The 18532-nt window shown below is 41.8% G+C and overlaps 1 pseudogene; it reads right to left on the reverse strand.

Moving 5' to 3' along the window:
- Positions 1-17604: 17604 nt before the first annotated feature.
- Positions 17605-18026, reverse strand: LOC101681414 (annotated as a pseudogene).
- Between the last annotated feature and the right edge of the window lie 506 nt (positions 18027-18532).

An 18532-nucleotide genomic window follows, 5' to 3' on the forward strand; every position in this document is an offset into this window, starting at 1 on the left:
AAGTGAGGGGATGGAGAACCATCTATCATGCAAATGAGTGTCAAAAGAAAGCCAGAATAGCAATACTTACATCAGACAAAATGGATTTTAAAAAGAAGCCTGTAAAAAGAGACAAGGAAGGACACCATATAATGATAAAGGGGACAATCCAACAAGGAGATGCAACAATGGTAAATATTTATGCACCCAACATGGGAGCACCCAAATACATAAACCAGTTAATAACAAACATAAAGGAACTAATTAATAACAACACTATAATGGTAGGGGACTTTAACACTCCACTTACATGGACGGACAGAGCATTGAAACAGAAAATCAATATGGAAAGAGAGCATTTGAATGACACACAGGAACAGATGGATTTAACAGATATATTCAGAACATTGCATCCTAAAACAGCAGAATATGCTTTCTTTTCAAGTGCGCACGGAACATTCTCCAGAATAGATCACGTATCAGGCCACAAAACAAGCCTCAACAAATACAAGAAGATCAAAGTCATACCATGCATCTTTTCTGACCACAATGCTATGAAACTAGCAATCAACCACAAGAAAACATCTGGAAAGAACACTAATAATGAAGGTTAAACAACATGCTACTAAACAATAAATGGATCAACCAGGAAATTAAAGAAGCAAAAAAAAAAAAAAATAGATGGAAACAAACAAAAATGGAAACACAATGGTCCAAAACCTTTGAGATGCAGCAAAAGTGGTTCTAAGAAGGAAGTTTATAGCAATACAGCCCTAGTTAAAGAAGCAAAAACTATCTCAAATACATAACCTAACCACCCAGCTTAAGGAGCTAGAAAAAGAACAAACAATACTCAAAACCAGCAGAAAGAAATAATAAAGACTAGAACAGAAATAAGTGACATAGAAACTAAAAGAACAATAGAACAGATCAATGAAACCAGGAGCTGGTTCTTTGAAAAGATCAACAAAATTGATTAACATCTAGCCAGACTCATCAGTGAGAGAGACAGAGGACTCAAGACTCAAATAAAAATCACAAAGGAAAGAGGAGAAATAACAATGAATACCACGGAAACACAAACAATTGCAAGAGAATATTATAAAACACTATATGCCAACAAATTACACAACCTGGAAGAAATGTGTAAGTTCTTAGAAACATATAAATTCCCAAAACTGAAGTATGAAGGAAAAGAAAATTCAAACAGATTAATTACCAGCAAGGAGATTGAATCAACAACCAAACAACTCCCAACAAACCAAAGTTCAGGGACAGACAGCCTCACAGGCAAATTCTACCAAACATTTAAAGAAGAGCTAATACCTATTCTTCTCAAACTGTTCCAAAAATAGGAGAAAAAGAAAAACTTCCAAATTGAATTCTACAAACCAGCATTACCCTGAGGCCAAAACCAGATAAATACACCACCAAAAAAGAGAACTACAAACCAGTATCTCTGATGAACATATATGCAAAAATCCTCAACAACTACACTAGCAAATTGAGTCCAACACTATATTAGAAAATCATCCACCACAATCAAGTGGGATTTACTCCTGGGCTGCGGGGGGTGGGGGGTGGTTCAATATTCACAAATCAATCAACGTGTTGTGTCACATCAATAAGAGAAAGGATAAGAACCATATGATCATTTCAGTAGATGCAGAAGAGGCCTTTGACAAATTACAACATCCATTCATGATAAAAGCCCTCAACAAAGCAGATTTAGAGGGAACATACCTCAACATAATAAAGGCCATCTGTGGAAAACTCACAGGTAACATCATACTAAATGAGGAAAAACTGAAATCTCTCTCCCTAAGGTCAGGAACAAGGCAAAGATGTTTACTCTCACCGCTTTCATTCAACATAATATGGAAGTCCTAGCCACAGCAATTAGACAAAGTAAATAAATAAAAGAGATTGAATTGGTAAGGAAGAAGTAAAACTTCCACTATTATAAATGACATGACACCAAATATAGAAAACCCTAAAGACTCCACCAAAATGTTACTAGAACTGGTAAATGAATTCAGTAAAGTCACAGAATACAAAATCAATGTGCAGAAATCTGTTGCATTTCTACACACTAACAGTGAAGCAGTAGAGAAAGAAGTTAAGAAAATCCTAACCTACAATTGTACCAAAAATAATAAGTTACTTAGGAATAAACCTAATCAAAGAAGAGAAAGAACTATAATCTGAAAAGTATAAAACACTGATGAAAGAAACTGAAGATGACACAAAGAAATGGAATGACATTCCGTGCTCATGAATTGGAAGAATAGATGGTTAAAATGTCTGTCCTACCCAAAACTATCTACACATTTAATGCAGTCCCTATCAAAACACCAATAACATTTTTCATAGAACTATAACAAACAATCCTAAGATTTATATGGAACTACAAAAGACCCTGAATAGGCAAAGCAATTTTAAAAAAGAAAAGCAAAGCTGGAGGTATCAAAATCCCAGACTTCAAGTTATTTTACAAATCTGTAGTAATGAAAGCATTATGGTATTGGCACAGAAACAGACACATAGGTCAATAGAACAGAATAGAAATCCAGAGATAAATCCACAATTTTATGGTCAATTAATCTTAACAAAGCAGGAAAGAATATCCAATGGGAAAAAGAATATCCAATTGTCTCTTCAACAAATGAAGTTGGGAAAACTGGTCAGCTTTATGCAAAAGAATGAAACTGGACTACTTTTTTTACATCACACACAAAAATAAACTCAAAATGGATTAAGGACCTAAATGTGAGACCTGAAACCATAAAAATCCTAGAAGAGATCATAGGCAGTAATGTCTCTGAAACTGGCCATGGCAACATTTTTCTAGATTTGTCTCCTGAGGCAAGGGGAACAAAAGCAAAAATAAACTATTGGAATGACATCAAACTAAAAAGCTTACTCTTATTTCCCCTGTAGAGCAAGGGAAACAATCAACAAAACTAAGATGCAGCCTGTGGAATGGGAGAAAATATTTGCAAATGACATATCCAATAAAAGGTTAGTATCCAAAAAATATAAAGAACTGACACCACTCAACACTAAGAAGACAAATAATCCAATTAAAAAATAGGCAGAAGACATGAACAAATACTTCCCCAAAGACATCTGGATGCCCAACAGACACATGAAAAGATGCTCATCGTTACTCATCACTGTTACTGAGGTGTCTTGAATACTTCTTTCTCTGCCGTGGGTCATCAAAGGTGCACCCAGACCATCTCTCCAGTTTGCGTTTCTCAAAATTTCCATGTCAGGGAAGGAGCTCTGTTTTCATTCAAACTGAAATGATATTCCAACTGGTTTAATCCTAGAGAGCCAGAAAGAAGACTCTTGTTTAACCAAAATCTAAAAATATGGAAGTTCGAAGAGCCAGACAATATTCTACACATCACATCTCTAAGACACAGATAAAATGGGAACAATCCGAATGGGGCAGTCAGTCCAGAGAGCAACCCCCAGAGCAACTGCAGTCTTGCTTCTAGTTCCTGACACTCCGAAATCTACAGGACCATGTGAGAAAATCAAACAAGAAGGAGAAAACCTTCCAGGCTCTCCTCCAGGTTCTGCCAAGCTCTGGTCCAACAGAGTCCATGACACTTCTGTTTTGTGTGGGCAGAGTTTGGTAGATCCACCCATTCATTGAATTCATTGAATATCTCCCATTGGCTGAGTGCCAAGCACTCTGTGGGATCAAAAATAAATAAATCAGTCCAGGTGTCTGGTTTTGAGGACACATGACAACGTGGTGTAATCTCAGGACAAGGAACCATCGTGCAGAGCAAGGTAGGTGAAAGAGCTGGCAGATGAGTTCAAGGTATTGGAGTCCCGTGCAGGTGTGGCAGCTTCCAAACAGGGCTATAGGGAGGGCTTCTTAGAAGAGGAAGGGGCATTTGCCTTGAATTCTGAGGGTCGGTGTTGATTTGGCAGGTACATGTGGAGACCGGGTTGGGACGGTGAGGGACAGAACTTCTAGGTGGGAGGAGTCAGGAGCAAAGCTGCATGGGCCTAAATTATACTCGTTAGCAGCGGGGCAGAATTTCATGCACCCAGTGCTGAGTGAAGGAAGCTGCTGGAGAGACCTATGGTAGAGCTATGTTTTATAAAGTTTAAAAGGCAAACTGAACCATAGTGATTAGAGACTCACATATAGTGGTAAAAGGATAAAGAAAAGCAAGGGAGTCTTTACCATAAAAACCAGCAATGCTGGGGCGCCTGGGTGGCTCAGTGGGTTAAGCCGCTGCCTTCAGCTCAGGTCATGATCTCAGGGTCCTGGGATCGAGTCCCACATCGGGCTCTCTGCTCAGCAGGGAGCCTGCTTCCCTTCCTCTCTCTCTGCCTGCCTCTCTGCCTACTTATGATCTCTCTCTCTGTCAAATAAATAAATAAATAAATCTTAAAAAAAAAAAAACCAGCAATGCTGTTCCTCTTAGGAGGGGAGGGAGCATTATGACCTGTCTGTTACCCCCGGTGGCCATCATACAGGTATTTACTCTCCAATAATTCATGAAGCTCAGGTATGTTTTATTTTTCTATTTTTATGCTGTGTTTCATAGTGGCACATATTAACCTTACTTGTCCATGCTTGAAGGTGAAACAGTTCTTGTGTCCCTTATCTCCCTCTTGTCTTTGGAATCTAGTTCACCTGGTTTCCTTGTGACCTTAGTTCTCTGATGAGGTTTTGTAGATTATCTGTCTTTTCACACTGTGGGAGGTGGTTGGGAGGGATGGAGTGAAGTTCTCCTGTTGCTGTTCTCATGCTAAATGGGATTTTTAATGTTATAACTCATAATGAAAAAAACATTTAAAGATTTTATTTGACAGAGAGAGATTACAAGTAGGCAGAGAGGTAGGTTGTGGGGGGGCAGGCTCCCTGCCGAGCAGAGAGCCTGATGCAGGGCTCCATCTCAGGACCCTGGGATCATGACCTGAGCTGAAGGCAGAGGCTTAACCTACTGAGCCACCCAGGTGCCCCCAAAAATGTTTTTTTAGAAAGGGAGACAGAGGCAGCATCAGCCAGAGTATGTAGCGCTAGACAAGAGGGTACCTGCAGGGCTGTCAGGGAAGTGAGGTTGAGGTTGGGGGGGGGGGGGAAGAGAGCTTGGGGAGTCAGGCTGGGGATGTGGTCAAGTCTGGAAGGCGATGGGGGGCAGGTGGCGGCAGGAGAGGACAGAGGCTTGGGCACATGGCTCAGCAGTCAGGGCAAGAGTCCAGCTGGGCTGCAGAGACCTGAGCAATGGAGGGCAGGGGGAATGGGAAAGGATGGATGCATGTGAGCAACATGGTGGCTGCTAGGCGAGAGGAGTTCAGGGCCTCAATGGTAAGAGTCTAAGAATGTCCTGGGCAGGGGTGATATGGGAGCTGACATTGTCAGCTAAGAGGTGATGATTGGGGTGACATTGATACCACACTTGGTGCCAGGAGGACATCTGCAGACAGTTTTAAATGGGGGAAATCTTAGTACCCCTCTGAGAGATGCTGGGATGAATTAGGAAAATAAGGAAGGGCTTGGTGATACCCAACAGGTAATGTCCTCTTGGAAGGTGAGAAGCCTGTGCTTCACAGCAGACTGGGGATAGTTAGTTCGATTCTAGCATTCGTATTTACTTTATTTTTTTTTAAGATTTTATTTATTTATTTGACAGAGAGAGACACAGTGAGAAAGGGAACATAAGCAGGCTCTCTGCTGAGCAGGGAGCCCAATGAGGGGCTTGATCCTAGGACACTGGGATCATGACCCTAGCCAAAGGCAGATGCTTAATGACTGAGCCACCCAGGTGCCCTGGCATTCATATTTAATGTCCTGTCTTCTACTTTGCAACTCCATTAACATCATTGAGTTGAGTCTCGTCCCCACCATCTGTGAGTAGCCATCCTTCCCTTCATCCATCATCCCTGTGTGTCCCTGGTGATAGCTGTGAGGCCCCTGGGATCTTTGCTGAGTGTCAAGCCATCCATACCTGCGTGACCCTGGCAGACCTCAGTCTGGCTGGAGTACAAATAGAAGGGTTTATCCTCTACATTTGCAATTCAGCTCTGAAATCTAGAAGCACAGCCCAGTGTTCCTGTCACAAACAATACTGTTGATTCTTCAACTTTTAGCCATGCCTCAACCTTAATTCTAAGCCTCACTTTCAACTCTTTATATTTGATTTCCTGGAATATCACAACTTATGTCAAAAAGTCAGCCCAAGACACTAGGGAAAAGGTCCATTTTGTTCCTAGAACCTCCCTGAATTAAATTCTTCAAAATATAAAAGAATCAGCTCAGTTTGTTGGTAAGGGAGTCTTGTTTTCTGATTGTCTGGGTTTAATTGACATCATGGGCTCCCCTGCCCCAAGGGAAAGAACTGAGGAAATTTCTTTGTGGTAATCTTGAGAGCTTCTGGGGATCAGGATGGAATACAATCCCACCAATCTTTAGTGGGTCTCCCAAGGGGGCAAGGGGCACTGGCTACAGTAAGTTAGACACTAAGATGAAATAGACCATTACAGAGAGGTGTGTCACTAGAACAGAGTCATGGAGAAAAAACATGGTGCCTGTATAGGTTAGTTAGTAAAGTTTTACTACTTAGGTCAAGTGGTGTCTTGGTCTAGGTCTTATTTCCCCTAATCTGCATGCATACTCTAGGAAGTGGACAGGGCCCCAGAAACTCGGAATGTGCAACTTCTCACGATCTCTTTCAGTCTCCCTTTTTAGGGTGGTGATCATGGTCTTTACATAGAAAGAAGGTCCTAGGTCTGCCTGAGGCATTTCAAATGAACTGCCAATGAGAAGTTCTTGGTTCTTATATTGCCCAGTGAAACTGATGGTACTTACCTTGTTTTACCATGTTCTTTACTTTTCCTTTACTCCTCCTAATATCATCCGTCTTTTCTTTATTCAAAAGTTTGAGCAAAGTTAATGTTTAAAAAATTTTGGTGGGTAAGATTTATAGAGTAACCAACATAAAGAACACTGGTTTTAATGTTCAGCTCAGTTTTAGTGAGTTTTTTGCAAATGTGAAAATAAATGAATAAAGTAAAATAAACAAGTGGGAACAAGCAGAAGCTATTTATTCAGAACTTGCCCTAGCAAGAGAGTTAGCAATTGCCTTTGGTAGGGATTCCAAGGCAGAAGGGTGGGAAAGCTCTACAGGGGAAAAAAAGTGATGGCTTCAGGAGTCCTCTGATTAGAGGCTGGAGGAGGGGACATGGGTGAGCCAGAGGCCCATGAACTAGAAGCAGGGCATCCTATGTAATTGGTTAGGGGAGCATAGTTGCTATTAGGCTTCCTCTAGTTGGCCTAGAATTAGAAGCAGGCTGTAGGGTCAGTGGTGGCAAACAAAACAAAACAAAACAACAAACAAACAAATAAAAACCAAGGGAAGTTGGCTGCTATTGACCAAATCCTGACTCTGTCTGGGCCAATTGCTGTAGATACTATGGTTTGGCTCTTTGGGCTTCTTGTGTAAGTCAGAATCCTATTGTTATACATGGTCAGGCTGTTCATTTGCTACTCTGTCTCTCACATGTGTCCATCCATGTTCCAACCAGAACAAAGGAAGAAGTGTGTTCGAAATGTATTTCGTGTCCTTGATTCGCGTGTTTGAAATTTATTCAGTGTTGTTGAACCCATGGAGTACAGACAATGTTAGAGCCACTCCTATCTATGGAAGGCCTCCACGGTATTTAGAGAGGTGATTGTTTAAAGTGGTCAAGTTAATACATAGAGTTACATCTAGAAAAAAATCCTTGCCAGATTTCATGAAAGATAGGACTTTGTCTTTCCTTATTTTTAAGCTTCTCCTCTTTGTGTGAAGAAGAGAATACAAAAAGAGGAGGACAAAAGAGAGTTCTGTTTGGGACCATGGAGCCCGGGAAAAAGTTGATAGGACAAAAAGAAAGTTGAAGTACTGTGTGGGGCACAGGAAAAGAAGTGCTGGGGTTAGAGGAGGACGAGGAGGGACAACTAAAAAAGGAGCATGGAATGGGAGACTTGTAACAGGGAGCCAAAGATTTGACTGCCATCTCCCCTTATGCCTTCAGACTGCCTCTCTCCTGCTTCCAAAGAAATACAATTCTTGGCTGGGTGCATGGCTACCCAGAAAAAAAAAATTAATTTCCAGTCTCCCTTGCAGGTAGTTATGGACACATGACTGTCTCCGGACCAAAGGGAAGGGTTATGCGGAACATCCAGGCTGTTCTCCTGTTGGTTAGAGGAGTGCCCTGCTTTTCTCCTTTGCTGTTGGAATGGGCACATGGTGGTGATGAATCATCTTGAACCACTTAATTGAGGGGAATAACTTAGGGACAGCAGAGAACAAGATTGAAGGAGACTGGGTCCCTCCCTCATTGGCCAACAGACCTGCCCCGGACTCTTGATGTCCAGGCTGTTAAAGCAGAGGGAAGTAGCTTCCATCTTGTTCAAGCCACCATTATTTGGATCTCTCCTACATTATGTCAACTTCTGTGAGGCTTACCTTTTCTATCTACTGATTTATGTGCTCTGCTGTATATAATAGTTGATACTTTGCTTCCCATTACTCCCCTTGAAATCTGCCCAGAGACAAGCCTACTGGTCTTATCCCCAAGGCACCTGCTGGAAGTAGCCTAAGGGGGAAGGGAAACAATCACAGTGATGCCATGGGCGCCTTTTGGTTCTGACTTCATAACATCAACCAGCAAACCAAGATGTTACCACACTTGAACACCAGACTTCCACATTCTGACAGCCAGGCTCACTGGACATTTATGGCCATGAGGCTGGTTTGGGGATTTCATTGCCATCCTTTCTTGAGCACAGCTGACAGCTTTAAGCTGACAACTTGTTTTTTGGTCCTGAATAGAAGCATCTGTGTTGAGCATCATGGTTCTGTTCCAAATCTAGTTTCTGTTCATCAGCTATGTCGTTAACAATATCGGTTTACTTCTTTCCTTCTTCTTCTTCTTTTTAATCTATTAGCACTAGGGTCTGGGTCAATTTACCCCAGAACACCTATGAGTCTCAGCGAGGCCCAGCTCCCAGCAAGCCTAGTGTTTGTAAAACAAGGAACATTTACTTTCCTGGACTATTGCACAACTAAATTAACATTCATAAAACTTCCTGAGATGTTCCAGGCGCAAGCCATTACTCACAACATGTTGCTGTGTTCCAGTGGGTCCCTTATATTGCTAATTGCTGGAGTTCCATAATTCTTTGCCCTGATCTGTGCAGAGGGTGGCCAAACAGTGGTCTCTCTACTATTTCCTCTTGCCTGGTTAATTGTTGCCAGACTTGCTGTTCTCTAAGCTAGAAACCATGCCAGCTGAATCGGCTTTGTGTTTGGGGCATTTGCCTCAAATGATGCCAAATCCATTCTTGACCCTAATTATATGAAATATGCTTCAGTAATTTTCCACTAGGTGAATTAAAATAATGCCTGCACCACTGCTTGAACCTCCCCCATCATTGTAACATGATTACGAAGAATTCAAGGATCCCGAAACATATCATATATTTCTTCCCAGGCTATTATACTCCAGATCCCTCAAGGAGCTGCCACAACCCGAGCGTAGTGCCAGGACTCCACTGAAAGAGATTGAGATGAATTGTGGGCTGAATTTTAATTGTAGAGCATTTCCAACCACTGAATCTGAGTTTCTCTGCTCTCCTCTCTCCCTCTCTGCCTCTCTGTGTGACTCCTGCACAAACACGTTTTATTTGGCTGCTCAAAAACTTTGCTCTCAACTTTTTCCCATACAACTCCTTAACCATCCTTTCATATCTGTTATCCAGCAAAGTTTTGTTAAGGAGCCACTCACTTTGAGAACACAGGGACCCCAGCATTTCATCGGGCAGTTGTTTGTTTTGACTGCCTTCCAGATGGATGCTTCCGGCCTCATTGTTTACCATGGGACACACACGCAGGCTCTTGTTTCCCCTCATTCTTCTCTGGGCACCAAGTTTCTCTGTGTCTCAGTAGTCACGGAAATCTCTCCTCTAAATACATCCTGTGAAACACAAAGACCAAAACAGCCCAAACTGGAAGGGTTCTTGTGCTTGTTTCCCACTGCCCACGTTCATCAGATTTTACACATTCTAACAGCATGTGTATTGCTAGCCAAGGAGAGGAATAATATTCTGTTGTCGGGATCAATGTCCTGATTTTACTTCATGTCTCTGAATAGATGCCCAACCATCGTACATGTCTAGTCCTCGAAGATGCCCAAATGTGTAGAGTTAAAGCTGATCCAGTTGCCAAGATGACAACTGGCTTGACAGTGATCCTCCTTGATCTCCATATTTGTTTCAGCTCTTTGCCAAAGCCCCATATTCATTTATCTTCTCTGCATGAGGTTGGGAAGCTCAACTCTGCCCTGGTCTCACTCTGTAATGAGCCTTGGGCCCGCTGACGGCAAGACTCCCCTCAGGCAGGTTTCATTCCTTTGCTGCTAGGGAAGTCCTAGAAGACCCAAGAACCCCTCAAATGGCCACCACACTCCAACTCCAGTGGAAGGGTTGGCGATTCCTCTCTCTTTCAACAGTGTTCTCACTATAAACTTCTTTGGGAATATGTCCTCCTCAGGTGAGCTGGGTTGGTCCAGGGTTCTGGGCTATATATATGCATCAGGAAATTGTCCTGGCCTACTGCCCAACTTCTTCATGGTTCTCTGAATTACCATGACAAGGAACTCAGCTGTGGAAGCTCATGGGTCCTTTCCTACAGGGCACTCTTCTGTAAGTAAGAGTCCTATCCCTCTGTGTCTCATCTTCCCAACATCAATTAACCTCAAATTTAATTCAGCATGTAAATGTTGAACACTTTCTCCATGTCAAACAAAACAGTCAATGTATTCTTAACCATTTTTGAATCTTGCATCTCTTTGGAAATCCCATGACAGCTATAGATCACCTTTCTAGAAAAATGCACAGATTTTTCTAGGCAATCTCTCAAAGCCAGACAAAAGGCCTAGATTTAAAAGCTGCTAAATGAAAAGAAAGAACTTGGTAGCTCTGTCATTACCAACAATAGGACCAATGGGGAACCCCCTCAAACTCTACAACCTTTAGTTTGTTTAACCATAAAATGCGACTGGTAGAACTTACCCAGATTATCCTTGTGGGATTGTAGTGAGGCTTTAACAGAGTATGGCTGTAAACAGAAAATGTTGTTCCTGAACACTTCCCACACATGAGAGTTGATAAGAATTTCAAATCTCACCTTTTGGAAAGGGGGGAAGTGAGGATTTGTGATTGCCAGTGTTTTACAAATGGAGATTCCAAGGTGGATTAGATGGCATCCTTTGCCAAATAGAATCTAATCTTACAATTACACAGGGACAGGAAGATAATCAAATATCGGGGGTTATGGAGATTTCCAATCAGGTTCAGGCTCTGATTGCCTTAGGGAGCCCCCTCACTTGCCAACAGGGTAAAGAACTACCTTGGCCCTCATCCCTGGAAACATTCCTGTTGGTCAATGTCTCCCTGAAGACGGCAACGCTGGAGTGGGTAAACCCATTCGGCTAGAAATCCAATGTAGCCATGATTCATTTGGCTCAGAACTAATCTGGGAGAGGTTTGTTGGGGGTATTAAAATGTATCCCCTTCATCTTCAGTGCTTTCATAGTATTCTCCAGGGATTTTGCCCTTACTCCAGCTTCCCCAAGATGATTTTAGGTTGAGAGTTTTGATGATGCTGCCAGAAATGTGACTGGTTCAGAAAATCTGAGCCCATGTTCAGTACTAAGAAAATGGTGAAGGGTCCAAGGCTTGGCTCACATTTGCTTTCAATGGTTTTGTCGATACTCAGACCTAGAGCAACTATTCTGCTAATACGTGAAGAAGTTGGAAGAACCGGAAATTTTCTGTTCAAAATCTATCAGAGCTGGACAGAATCTATTCCCCCAGAGGTTTCCAGAAGCTCCTTAAAACAACATGTGATTGTGTTTACTTCTAAAAGTAGAGCACAACAGCTTGGTGTACAAAAGGTATGTCAGCAGCCCTGTGTGCCAAAGGTTTCAACATCACAAAAGTTTGGAAGCCAGGGAGGGAGGAAGGAAGTAATGAAGGCCAACAGAAAATAGAAGCCAGTATGAATATTCAACGTCAGCAGTTCCCAAATGAACAGGAACTGAATCTGTAGCTAACAAGTAGAGTAGGATCATGGGCTAGGAGGCACCTGTCTGTACAGGGCGAGCATCCTCTTCACAGGGGTGTTTCATTGTATGTATCTGAGGACACTGACTCCCTCCTTCCATATTTAAGATTTCTTTGAGTAGGAAAATAATTCACTAAACCTTTTGCTTTCTTAGATGAGAAAACAACAACACTGGCTGTTTGGAGAGTCTCTAAAGATACTGTGTAGCATCAAAAATTAAATTCTATAAAAAATAGATAATAACAAGGAACATTTGCATTGGGTTTTCCAGTGAACATCAGACTTAGGTAGACTTTTATTCCTTTGATCTTTTAACAGCCCTGCAAGGCAGACAAAACAGTTATCTTTTATTAATGTCATTATGGATGAAACTAAGGCTCTATGGGATGTCCAAGCCTACAGACTGTCTGGTCTCAGCCTTGTGGTTCAACTGAAGTTCTCTGGCCACAGCAAGGGAGAGGGGAAAAGCCCTAAATCTATAACTGGCCAAGGGGAAGGAGATAGGAGTTGGGACATGGGATTTTATGAGCCCCAAGAAACACCAGGTACAATCCAGGACTGTTTAAGTCTTAGTCTGAGGAATAAACACAGGGAGGGCTAAGATGACAAGGAGGCTATGGGAGTGATATGCAGGGCTGCCTGAGGAATTGGAGATGCCCACATCCTCTTCTGGGAGGGTTTTCAGTGAAGGGTGTGAGTCTGCTTCCATTTGCCTTTGATGGTTTTGTTGATACTTGAATTGGGACTGGTAGTCCACTGATGCATGGGCAGAGCTTCAAACCCAGGTTTTTCTACATTCCTCACTTAGTCCAGTGTTCTTTCCACTTCAGTCAAAGGTTTGTGAGGGAAAACCAAAAATATGTGTTTGTATTTTAACAGCTTGTCTCTGGCAGCAAAATGAAAACCATGCATCAGCTAGAGTTAAATTCTGCATGCAGGACATACCTGACCCTAATCACACAAATGTGCCTGTCAACAAGGGGCTAGAAATGCTGGAAAGTGCTCATGTGGCTGAGCCATCTGGGAACTGACACTGCCCAGTTAGGGGATGTGTCATTTCTTCTGCAAGGAGGTAGGTGAAAATACCTCCCACCCACCCCGGGCCTGTTGGAGACTAAGTGTGGTTTCCCATAGGTGAGTCCAGCAAACCTTCTTTTCTACTGAAGAAGTTTCTGCTGTGTTCTGGAGGTTATCCAAAGGAAGGAGTGGGGGCCAAGCATGGCATTGAGATCAACAAAGATTCAACAAGGTTTCCTCTGAGAAACATTCAGAACCCTCAATATGTCAAAGCTCCAGGAGGGACATTCAAGATAGAGGTGTTCCCAGATTTCTTTGATCATGAGACTCTTGCTGTGAGCATCTTGGGGGAAGGATAGACCACAGAAAAAACTCTGGCTGTAGCATGATTTGGATCTTCTCACATTGCATTCACATGAGCAAAGGAAATCTAGTTCTTGCATTTTTGTCAGGAAAGCCTGCCCTGTCAGGTAGCAGGAGTAAGGGACAGGAGCAGCCATGTTTACAAGGTCCAGTGCACTTGGTTAAATGCAGTCGCTGACACAGTCTTTCTAGGTCTTCATGGGAAGTGCTCCACTTTCTGAAGTGATGTGTAAATATAAGGGAAAGGGCTGTATATTACAGGACCCTGCGATATCAGAAGGAGGGTGGGATGGTTGGATAGATGTAAGGGCCAGTCTCAGCCATGGGGCAGCAGTCTGGGATTGCTGTGTGCATGGTGACCACTGGGTCTGGGTTTCCTACTGGTGTTGCTGCTGTCACTCACAGACTGGTTCCTCTCAGGTTGACTTAGCCCACTGTTGCTCTTGTTGGCACCACACAGTCTTCTGAGTGTCTCTCCCACTCTCCTCTGCTCAGGGACAACCTCACCTTCACCAGGGGGCTCTCAGGAGGCCCAGTGCCTCTCAATTCAGCTTCGTTGTACCCTGAGAGGGCACATGGGGACTGGAAAGTATCTTCCAAATCACATAAGACCCAAACTCCTTCTGCCAGATCACACTGGGCCCCTGAGTGTTCTCTGATGTGGCTTCCCATGGTAGGTTGGTGTGGGGAGCTTATGGGGTCATCTCCTCCCAGGGTCCCAAATGAGACGTGGGCAGAAGTGGTGCCCCCAATTTCTCTCCATTCATCTGACACACTACGCAAGCCCAGAGGCAGTGTTTAAGACACATACTGACACTGGCTTCTCCCTCCTAAGCCCCTTTTCTCTTCCTGATTGAATAGGACTCTGTGACCTAAAAGGCTGGGGTCACCCTCAGGTCCACCAGGACTGCCATTCTCTCTAAAGGGTAGGGAAATAAGGACTTAAAAAACCTTTTTTCCTAAAGGCATTTCTTGATTTAAAATCCTAGTTTGGGGGCTTAGTCAGTTTCAGCTCAGGTCATGATCTCTTGGTCTTGGGAATGAGCCCTGTGACCTTCCCCTTGCTCAGCATGGATTCTGTTTGTTCCTCTCCCTCTGCCTCTCCTTCCCCCTCTGCTCCAACCCCTCCCCCCATCCCCTGTCCCTGCACTTGTGCGCTGTGCTCTCTCACTCTAAAATAAATAGTTAAATAAAATCTTTTCAAAAAAATAAAATCCTAGTTTGGATGTTAGATGCTAAATGCATTTAAAAGTTCCCTAAAACTCCCCAAGGCCAAAGGATTCCTCTTGAGGGAAAGGGGGAGGCATTAGTACCAGAAAATACATATTTTAAAATATTATTTTGATTAAATGGTGTTTGCTGCTCAGAGAATTGGATAGCCATGCCAAATGCATTTAGTGGAAACAAAAACATTTAATTTTAAAAAATGGGGGGGGGGTCATTCCTATGTGGGTTACTGAAAAACCGTGGTTTTTAGTCAGTCTATACAATTACAAAAAGCATGAAAGTTAAATAGTGGAATGTGTACTGCACTCAACGGCCTCCAGCTTGACTGAGAAAGCCCAAAATGCCTGCTGGTCAGTGGCTGCCTCATCCTGCAGACTGCAAACTTAACCCTAGCCCAGTCCCACACATGCACAGGGGCAGGTAGAGCCCTGGCCAGCTTCCAGATCTGCACAGTCCTAGTGTGTGCTATCACAGGCTTTCACTGGGATGATAACAACCCAATAGGTTTACAACTTTTCGAGTAATCCAGGCCCAGATTTTAGGGGACAGATACGCACAGTTCTACTTGAGATTGTCCAAACTCATAGCTTTCATGGCTGGAAGTTCTTTAAAATTGTTGTTATGAAAAGTTTAAAAAATACAGAAATGAAGAATAGTAGCATGAATCTCCACACATCCATACTTGAGATTTAACAATTGTTAGCATTTTCCTGTATTTGCTTCATTTCTTCTTCTGACGTGATTTTAAAGTAAGTTACAGACATCATGGCATTTCTTCCCTCAATACTTCTTTAAACAATAGAAACAATTCCTTATATAACCATAATATCATTTCTTTAAAGTGGACTTTATTTTTTTAGAGCAGTTTTAGATTTCCAGCAAAATTGTGTGGGAAGTGCAGCGATTTCCCATATATCCCTTGCCCCACACACATATAGACTCCTCCATTATGAACACCTGTCACTAGAGTGGTACATTTGTGACAACTGATGATCCTACATGACTCATCGTGATCATCCCAAACTCGTACTTTACATTATAATTCACTTTTGGTGTTGTGTGTTCTATTGTTTTGATAGATAGATTGATTGATGTATAATGACATTGATCCATCATTATACCATCATGCAAAATTGTTTCACTGCCCTAAAAATCCTGTGTGCTCAACCTTTTTGTCTAACCCCCCACCTTTGGCAACCACTAATATTTTCATTATCTTCATAGTTTTGTCTTTTCCAGAGCATCGTGTAGTTGCAATTATAAGGTATGTGGCCTTTTTAGATTAGGTTTTTTCACTTCATAATATGCATTAGGATCTTTCCCTATATTCTCATGGCTTGATAGTTCATTTCTTTTTAGTGCTGAATAATATTCTATTGTCTAGATGCACCTCAATGTATTCATCCATTCACCTACTAAAGGACAGTAGCTCTTGGCTGTTTCTAAGTCTGGGCAATTATGAATAAAGCTACTATAAATATCTATGTGCATGCTTTTGTGTGGACATAACTTTTCACCTAACTTGGGTAAATACCAAAGAGCACAGCGCTGCTGGACGGTATGACAAGAATATGTTCAGTTTTGTAAGAAACTGCCAAATTATCTTCCAAAGGGGCTGTACCATTCTGCACTCTGACCAGCAAAGAGTGAGAGTTCCTGTTGTTTCGCATCCTTGACAGCATTTTTTGTTGTCAGTGTTTGGAGTTTTGGCCGTTCTTATATTTAAGTGTGTAGTGGTATCTTGTTGTTTTAACTTGCAATTACCTAATGATTATATGATGTCGAATACCTTTCATATGCTTACTTGCCATCTATATATCTTCTTTAGTGTCGTTAAGAGCTTTTCCTCATTTTAAAAATCAGATTGTTCATTTTTGTATTGTTGAGTCTTAAGAATTCTTTGGTTTGAATAGCAGTCCTTCATCTCTTTTGCAAATGTTTTCTCCCAAGTCTGTGGTTCGTCTTCTTATTCTCTTGACAGAATCTTTTACAGAGCAGAAGTTTTTAATTTTAATGAGGTTCAACTTCTCAATTATAAGGCTATGGTTGTGATTTCGGTGCTATATCTAAAAAGTCCTTGCCATACCCAAGGTCATTTAGATTTTCTCCTGTGTTAGCTTCTAGTTTTATAGTTTTGCATTTTACATTGAGATCTGTGATCCATGTCAAGTTAATTGGTGAGGGGCATAACGTCTGTGTTTACATACATATTTCTGATCGTTCCAGCACGGTTTGTTGAAACGACTTTTCCCCTGCATTGTATTGTCTTTGCCACTTTGTCAAAGATCTGTTGACTATATTTATGTGGGTCCATTTTTGGACTATTTATTCTGTACCATTGATCAATTTGTCTATTCTTGATTAATATGTCTTTATCCTAAACCTTGAAGTCAGATAGTTTCAATTCTCGCCATCCTGGGAATTTTGCCATTCCCAATACACTTTAGAATCAGTTTGTTAATATCCACAAAATAATCTGCTGGGACTTTGATTGGGATTGGGATTGGGATCGGATCTATGGAACAAGTTGAGAAAAATGAGCATTTTTTTTTTGGATATAACCTTTATTGAGCTTATCCACTGGAGTGGAAATAATGTCTGTACAAAACCAAATGTTTGTTACCATAACTTCTACATCACAATTAAAGTCCAAACAGTTTTTTAAAAACAAAACCCACTACTTCAGAATCAATAGCTTCTTTGAAGCCACAATAACACTTAAATATGGTTAAGACCCAAACGCAGAAATTTGGTTGGTTGGAAAGCTAATTAAACTTCCAACTTGCTCAAATAGAATTACAAAAAGGCAAAATTCTGTTTTTCACAGCGATACAGTCCCCGAAAATCACCAACGCTGGACAGCTGTTAAGAGTATTTAGAGTCCCGAGTTAATAAGGAATCCAGGCATCCTTGAAACAGTCTTCCTTTGTCCTTTCTTCCCAATCAGAGATTTGTGGATGTGTGGAATGACACCACCACCAGCAACTGCAGCCTTGATGAAAGAGCCCAACTCTCGATCTCCACCAATAGTAAGCTACAAGTGAGGAGGAGTAATATGCTTTACCTTTAAGTCTTTTGATGCATTTCCTGCCAATTCAAGTACCTCTGTGGTTCCTCTACTCCAGGATGGCTGCACTGTACATAGCAACAGCCGCGCCCACACATCCATAACTGGTTGTCCTAGTTTCAGGTGTCATTGAACGTGGACCACCGGGAACTGCAAGCTGGCTCTCTGTGAGTGGGAAACCGCCTTTGTCGTGGCCTTTCCAGAGTCTTCCCAGCCTCACCGCCAGCCATTTCAAATTCTGCTGAAGCTCAAACAAGCAAAGCTGAGAAAGAACTAGTCAGACAGCCAGCGAGATCCCACCGCCTACTCCTTCATCGCACCGCGATTCAAACTGCCGAAAAATGAGCATCTTGACAATTTTGAGTCTTTTTATCCACTGACATCTATTTATTTAGTTCTTTGATTTCTTCCATTGGAGTCTTGTAGTTTTCCTCATGTATAGATCTTGTACATGTTTTTTGGATCTATACCTAAGTGTTTTATTTTGGGGGTGCTAATGTAAATGATGTGGTTTTCAAAATAGTTTTTGTTCAAGTATAGTTGACATAGGTAATGTGTTTTTAATTTCAAGTTCCACTTGTTCATTGCTGATGTGTAGAAAAGCAATAGACTTTTGTTAGTTAATCTTATATCCTGCAACCCTGCTATAATAGCTTATTTGTTCCAGGAGGTTTTTTGTTGTTGTTGATTTTTTCAGATTTTCTACATAGGCAACCATGTTGTCTGTTAAAAAAAG

The sequence above is a fragment of the Mustela putorius genome, unplaced genomic scaffold (genome assembly GCF_011764305.1).
Source record: "Mustela putorius furo isolate JIRA1106 unplaced genomic scaffold, ASM1176430v1.1 tig00003834_pilon_pilon_pilon, whole genome shotgun sequence".
In the NCBI taxonomy this organism is placed as follows: Eukaryota; Metazoa; Chordata; class Mammalia; order Carnivora; family Mustelidae; genus Mustela; species Mustela putorius.